The sequence below is a fragment of the Rutidosis leptorrhynchoides genome, chromosome 9 (assembly GCF_046630445.1).
Source record: "Rutidosis leptorrhynchoides isolate AG116_Rl617_1_P2 chromosome 9, CSIRO_AGI_Rlap_v1, whole genome shotgun sequence".
Lineage (NCBI taxonomy): Eukaryota > Viridiplantae > Streptophyta > Magnoliopsida > Asterales > Asteraceae > Rutidosis > Rutidosis leptorrhynchoides.
Window position 1 is genome coordinate 92,516,595 of NC_092341.1, and position 7,888 is coordinate 92,524,482.

The window sequence follows — 7,888 nt, forward strand, 5'->3', positions numbered from 1 at the left end:
TCAAGGGAAATGGAACAAGGTATTTCAATAACCGAATTTAGGTCCCAATTTTCGGAAATCTTCGAGAACTAGTCTTGGATGAAGCGCATAAGACTAGATATTCTATTTACCCAGGCTCCAGTAAAATGTATCACGATGTGAAAGAATTCTATTGGTGGCCTAATCTAAAGTCTGATATTGCTGATTATGTGAGCAAGTGCCTTACTTGTCTGAAGGTTAAGGCCGAGCATCAAAAGCCGTCTGGTTTACTTCAACAGTCGGATATTCCATAGTGGAAGTGGGAATGTATCACTATGGACTTCGTTACTAAGTTGCCTAAGACTTCAAACGGCAATGATACTATTTGGGTCATAGTTGATCGTCTCACTAAATCTGCGCATTTCTTACCGATCAAGGAAACTGACAAGATGGAGAAATTATCACAACTCTATATCAAAGAGATTGTCTCATGTCATGGAGTTCCTATCTCAATCATTTCTGATCGCGACAGTGAATTTGTCTCTAGATTCTGGAAAACTTTACAATCTGCTCTTGGAACTCAACTCAACATGAGTACAGCTTATCATCCGCAAACTGATGGTCAAAGTGAGCGAACTATTCAGACGTTGGAAGATATACTTCGTGCTTGTGCTATCGATTTGGGCAAAGGTTGGGATAGACACTTGCGTTTAGCTGAATTTTCATATAACAACAGCTATCACTCAAGTATTAAGGCTACACCTTTTGAAGCCTTATACAGACGAAAATGTAGATCTCCATTGTGTTGGGATGAATTAGAGGACAGACAGTTAACTGGTCCTGAAATCATTCATGAAACTACCGAAAAGATCGTTCAGATTAAGAAACGATTAGAAACTGCCCGCAGCCGACAAAAGAGCTATGCTGATAAATGTCGGAAAGATTTAGAATTCCAAGTTGGTGATAAAGTCATGTTGAAAGTATCCCCTTGGAAGGGTGTCGTTCGTTTTTGTAAGCGAAGCAATTTAAGTCCACGTTATGTTGGACCTTTCAAGATTATTGAAAGAGTTGGTCCTGTGGCATATCGATTAGAAGTAACCACTGAGCTTAGTAATATGCATGATGTATTTCACATCTCGAATCTTAAAAAGTGTCTTGCTGATGACACACTCATTATTCCTTTGGATGATATCCGCATTGATGATAAAATGAATTTTGTGGAAGAACCGATAGAGGTTATAGATCGCGAGGTTAAAAGTTTGAAACAAAGCTCTATTCCTATTGTTACGCTCCGTTGGAATTCACGAAAAGGCCCCGAGTATACCTGGGAACATGAAGACCAGATGAAGCGAAAATATCCTCATCTTTTTCCAATTATTAATACATCAGAGAAGTCTTCCTGAAACTTCGGGATGAAGTTTGTGACGACCCGGAAAATTTCGACTAATTTTAAACCAAACTCTCGATACGATTTAATATCTTTAACAAGATAAGTGAAGTCTGTTAGGTTGAGTCTCAAAATTTTTGAACAATTTCATATACGCAATTGATCTTCGACCATTCCCGACGATTCACGAACAACTATTTGTAAATAGATACATATATAATTAAATATGTATATATATATATATAATATATATATATATATATATATATATATATATATATATATATATATATATATATATATATATATATATATATATATATATATATATATATATATATATATATATTTACTTTAATTTGAAATATAATCTGAAATAATATACGATTTAATTGTTAGAACTAAATATATAAAATAATATAAGATGTAATGAGAAATATTATGATATATATATATATATATATATATATATATATATATATATATATATATATATATATATACATATAGTATATTGAAAATATGATTTCGAGCTTAAATAGTAAAAGACAGTAAAACTCGGTTGGCATTTCGCCAGTGTTCATATAGTTCTAATACGTGTTTAAGAAGACTGAAAATAAAAATTGAACTGTAAATTGATTACAAAGATTTTAGGTTTGATAAAAATATTTTTACCTTTTTAAGTTTAAATATTAGTACTCCGTATATTAATTGGAACAGAAAATAAATATTTATCGAACATTTTTGATCAGGTTTCAAACAGTTAATGACCGAAATAATTAAGTGAACTTGGCTTAAAAAATTGGGATTTTTCTGAAATAAATTTATCTGTAATTGTTTAGCAAGGGACACGATATAATATCTGTGGTAAGTGTCGGCAGAAGAGTAATGGTTAAAATATCCGGGATTTTAAATTATCACTTTAAGAATACTGTGTTTGTGTTTTTCTTAACCAACCTCACCATTCCTATCTTATATATGCATACATATACACATGTACGAGAGATAGAAACCACCATAATCATTTATCACCATGTTCACTCATCTACATCACCATTTCCAAATTGTGAGACGTTGTTGTTTTACTCATGTTCTTCGATCACTAAAACAATAGTAAACAAGCACTACCACAACAATGAACCACTTTGTAACCCCATCAAACCACCTAAACCCACGTAATCATCATCATTGTTTCCTTTTCTGTTTAGTAAACGAGAATCACCATCCATTATCTATCTCTTTATGTATCAACAATCAACACGACTATTTTACTTCATTGATTCGACTTCCTGACCGAGGGTAATCCTATACCCATCACCACCTTGGTCTCGCCATCCTTGAATCACCACGCTTTCCTTAAACCGACACCACTTCACCACTTCATTCACCACCCAACAACACCATAAATCACCATAGCCCGTCTCTCTCCTCTTCTCTCTTTCAATCGTTACTTTCTGTTTCAGTTGCAAAAGAACCACAGTGGTGATTAAACAATGAAGATGATGATATTATCACTGCTACGATGGCCTGCTGTTACCTACTGCTGTCCGACTAAATCACCATGAATAATCTCCAACCGTGAACTGCTGCTGTAACGTAATTCTTTTTATTTTCTTTTGCCGATTAACACTAGCAAACATCCTCACTTGGAGTTTACTCCCAATTAATTAATACCCACAGTCCACCTATTCTATTACATGCAGACCAATGAATTGAAAAAGTGATTTGCATCATGGCCGACATTTTTGGATGTTGGTGAATTTTTTTTTTCTGTTTCGTGGTGGACCGAAGGGAAAGACAAAGAAACCCACCCAATTTCTTTTATATTTGTAAGAATTAAATAAAACAAGCCTTTTAACTTATTAATAATTAGGTTAGGCCGAGAAGTTGCTAACGATAATTGATGGGGACGGATATATGATGATAATGAATGATGATAAGAGATGATTATGGTGATGGTACTCGATGATATAGATGACGATGATGATTCAAATAATAGTGAAGATGGTGATATTATGAATGGTGTCACGAAAAAGAAGACATGTTGATAATTATACTTTGATGATGAAAAATGAACTAATAAGATGATGAAACTGTGATCTTTCGTTAGGATTTAGATGTTGATAACTAGGATGATTTGATGATGATAATTAAAACGATGATAAGGATGAAGTACAGTTTAAACATATTATATTTATGATCAAACAAGCTAAAACAGAAACAAATGAATGGTCCATTGGTTGGGGGGTGTGTTTGTTGAGCGAAAGGTCGCGGGTTTGAGCCCGGACTGTGGCATTTCTTTTTAGAATAAGAGGAAGAAGAAGAACAGACGAATAGAAGGTTTATATGGTTTTAATCAGGGATTATTTCATAAAGATATGATGCAGAGCGTTGGTTAAGAGTATGAGGGTTTAAGCGAAGGGTCGCAGGTTCGATCCCAGGCGGTGATTTTTTTTAGAAAGCTTATTTAACCATTAAAAGGTAGTATTTCAATTTATTATTATCATTATCATTATTATTATTATTATTATTATTATTATTATTATTATTATTATTATTATTATTATTATTATTATTATTATTATTATTATTATTATTATTATTATTATTATTATTAATTATTATTATTATTACTAAACTAGCACTAAATATTAAAAATTATGATTATTATTATTAGTATCATTAGTATTAATAGGATTAGCAAGATTATATTTTATTGTTATTATTATTATTATTATTATTATTATTATTATTATTATTATTATCATAAGTATTAGTATTATTATCATTATAGTATTAATATAAATATCAGTACCATTATTATTATTAGTAAAATTATTATTTTATAGTTATTATTATTAAAATTAACATTTTTATTAAATGTATCATTTTTATTAAAGTTATCATTTTATCATTTATATTAAAAGTATCATTTTTAACTCTATTATCATTATTATTATTTTTATCATTACTAATATTATTTTTATATTATTAAAATTTTAATAAACAAACGATATATATACATATATATATATATATACAAAAATATATACAAAAATATATTTAATACACATAACCTAACTATATTAATATTTCTATATATAAAATGAATATATATATATATATATATATATATATATATATATATATATATATATATATATATATATATATATATATATATATATATATATATATATATATATATATATATATATATATATATATATAATGAAACTTATTAATTTAATATGTATATAAATTACATCATTAATAATAATAATATATATTTGTTCGATTACAAGGTGTGTATATATATATATATATAGGTTCTTGAATCCGAGGCCAACCCTGCATTGTTCAGTATCGTCATATGAATATTTTTACTACAAAATATTATATTGTGAGTTTCATTTGCTTCCTTTTTAAATGCTTTTGCAATATATATTTTTGGGACTGAGAATACATGCGCTGCTTTTATAAATGTTTTACGAAATAGACACAAGTAATCGAAAACTACATTATATGGTTTGATTATTAAACCGAATATCGCCCCTTCAAGTCTGGTAACCTAAGAATTAGGGAAATGGCCCATAATTGACGCGAATCCTAAAGGTAGATCTATCGGGCCCAACGAGCCCCATCCAGGGTATGGATGCTTTAGTACTTCGAGGTATTATTTAGTATATTAGCTGCGCACTGTATACTGGGGGAAATTCTATATGCATCTTGTTAAGGTCGGTTACCAGGTGTTCAATCCATATGAATGATTTTTATCTCTATGCAGTTTGCGAAATGCCTGATATGAGATGTGTATTTATGAGAAATGAAAATCTTGTGGTCTATTAAAATGATGAAAATGATCGTTTATGATAAACTAATGAACTCACCAACGTTTTGGTTGACACTTGAAAGCATGTTTATTCTCATGTATTAAAGAAATCTTCCGTTGTGCATTAGCTCATTTTAAGGATATTACTTGGAGTTATTCATGGCATATTTCAAAAGATATTGCATTCAAGTCGTTGAGTTCAAAAGAGATTATTATTAAGTAAATGACAGATTAGGTCATTTATAAGATTGATATTATGAAATGGTATGCATGTTTGTCAACTTTTAATGTAATGAAAGGTTGTCTTTTAAAAACAAATGCAACGTTTGTAAAAATGTATCATATAGAGGTCAAATACCTCGCGATGTAATCAACTATTGTGAATCATTTATAATGTATATGAACGGATCATTTCAGTTGGTATCAGAGCGGTGGTCTTAGCGAACCAGGTCTTGCATTAGTGTGTCTAACTAATAGTTGTTTAGATGCATTAGTGAGTTTGGACTTCGACCGTGTCTGCATGTTAAAAGTTTTGCTTATCATTTCGAGTCGAAAATTACCTGCTTATCATTCTTAGGGAATCATTTGCTTATCATTCTTAGTCTAGACACATCTTACTGCATTGATTGCATGAATAGTGTATAGACAAAATTCATATCTTAGCGTATCTGTTACTGTAAACTTTGCCTGACATATTACATAAATTCCTCCGTATTCTACGAAATCTTTTGTTCTATATATATAGATATTCTATGTAATTAGAATACCATCCGATAGCCGAAAATCATTTCATACCGAAAAACCTTTTACTCAATCGTACAGCTAGTTCAAGTTCTTCGGAATTCGATAGCTATTCCGACATGGATGTTCACCTAAGCTCTGGAAGCAGCGTCACCAGAAAGAATCAACCAATCAGCCATCCCCAATTCATCTGATAGGTTCGTAGTCAACTTAATCAGTGGAGGTGAGAGGAAGGCAATCCCTTCCATCAACCGAATTTACCTCTTGGTGAAGAACCTGAAATATTTACCGGTGAATCAGTCCGAAACAACATTTTCACCCATATTTCCAGGATATCTCGTCACGATTATATTCTATCTAAAATTCTAAACCTTATTCATCCGCTCATTCCTACCGACAATCATCTCGGAGTAATCGAAGAAGTCAACGAGCTTCGCTCTCGAGTAATCAATTTGGAAAACATGCTGCAAAACCTACCAGCTTCAGCAACAGCACCGACAACACCTCTAACGACCCATCCTAATCCATCTGGACTAATACATTACACTTGGTTACATCGAGAGGTACTTGACCTCTATATGATACATTTTACAAACACTGCATTCGTTTTTTTTAAAAAACAAACATCGAAAGTTGACGGCATGCATACCACTTCATAATATATCCAACTATAATTGACTTAGTAATAATCTTGATGAACTCAATGACTCGAATACAACGTCTTTTGAAATATGTCATGAATGACTCCAAATAATATCTCTAGAATGAACAAATGCACAGCGAAAGATTTCTTTCATACCTGAGATTAAACATGCTTTAAAGTGTCAACCAAAAGGTTGGTGAGTTCATTAGTTTATCATAAACAATCATTTCCATTAATTTAATAGACCACAAGATTTTCATTTTCATTTCCCATAAACATCATCTCATATCAGGCATTTCGCAAACTGCATAGAGATAAAAATCATTCATATGGTGAACGCTTGATAACCGAACTAACAGGATGCATATAGAATATCCCCATCATTCCGGGACTCTCATCGGACATGATAATCGAAGTACTAAAGCATTCGTAACCCGAATGGGAAGTGTCAAGGTCCATAGATCTATCTTTAGGATTCGCGTCAATTAGGGGCCATTTCCCTAATTCTTAGACTACCAAGCTAAAAAGGGCCATTTCATTAATAACTAAATTAACAATATTTATTTTATATACTTTAGATAAATAGTTAGTATTTATTATAGAAATATTGATGTTATTATGTGATATGTATTAAATATATATTTTTTATATAGTTATTTATTTGGTAAGATAATATCAATAATAATAAATAACAATTTGTTTCTTTTTATGATAATAATAATAATAATAATAATAATAATAATAATAATAATAATAATAATGATGATGATGATGATGATGATATTACTCATAATCTAAATGATAATTTTAATAATAATATAATTTTTGATAAGAATGATAATAATAATAATAATAAAAATAATAGTAGTAATAATAATAACTATATTAAATAATAATTTTTATAATAATAATAATAATAATAATAATAATAATAATAATAATAATAATAATAATAAAAGTGATAACAATAATAAAAATGATAATTTTAATATTTTTAATAATAAAAATGATAATAAAAAATGGTAGTAATATTAATAAGTATAATAACTAAAAAAATAATAATTTTTCTAATAATGATAATTACAATGATATTAATACTAATAATACTTATTTTAATAATAATAATGATATTTAATGATAATAATACCTATAATACCTAATGCTAATATTTAATAATGATTTACCTATTAATGATAATAATAATAATAATAATGATCATGTAACAACAATAATTAATAATAACAATACTAATAATAATAATAATAAAAATGATAATAGTAAAAATAATAATAATAACAATAAGAGTAATAATGATACTACCTCACAA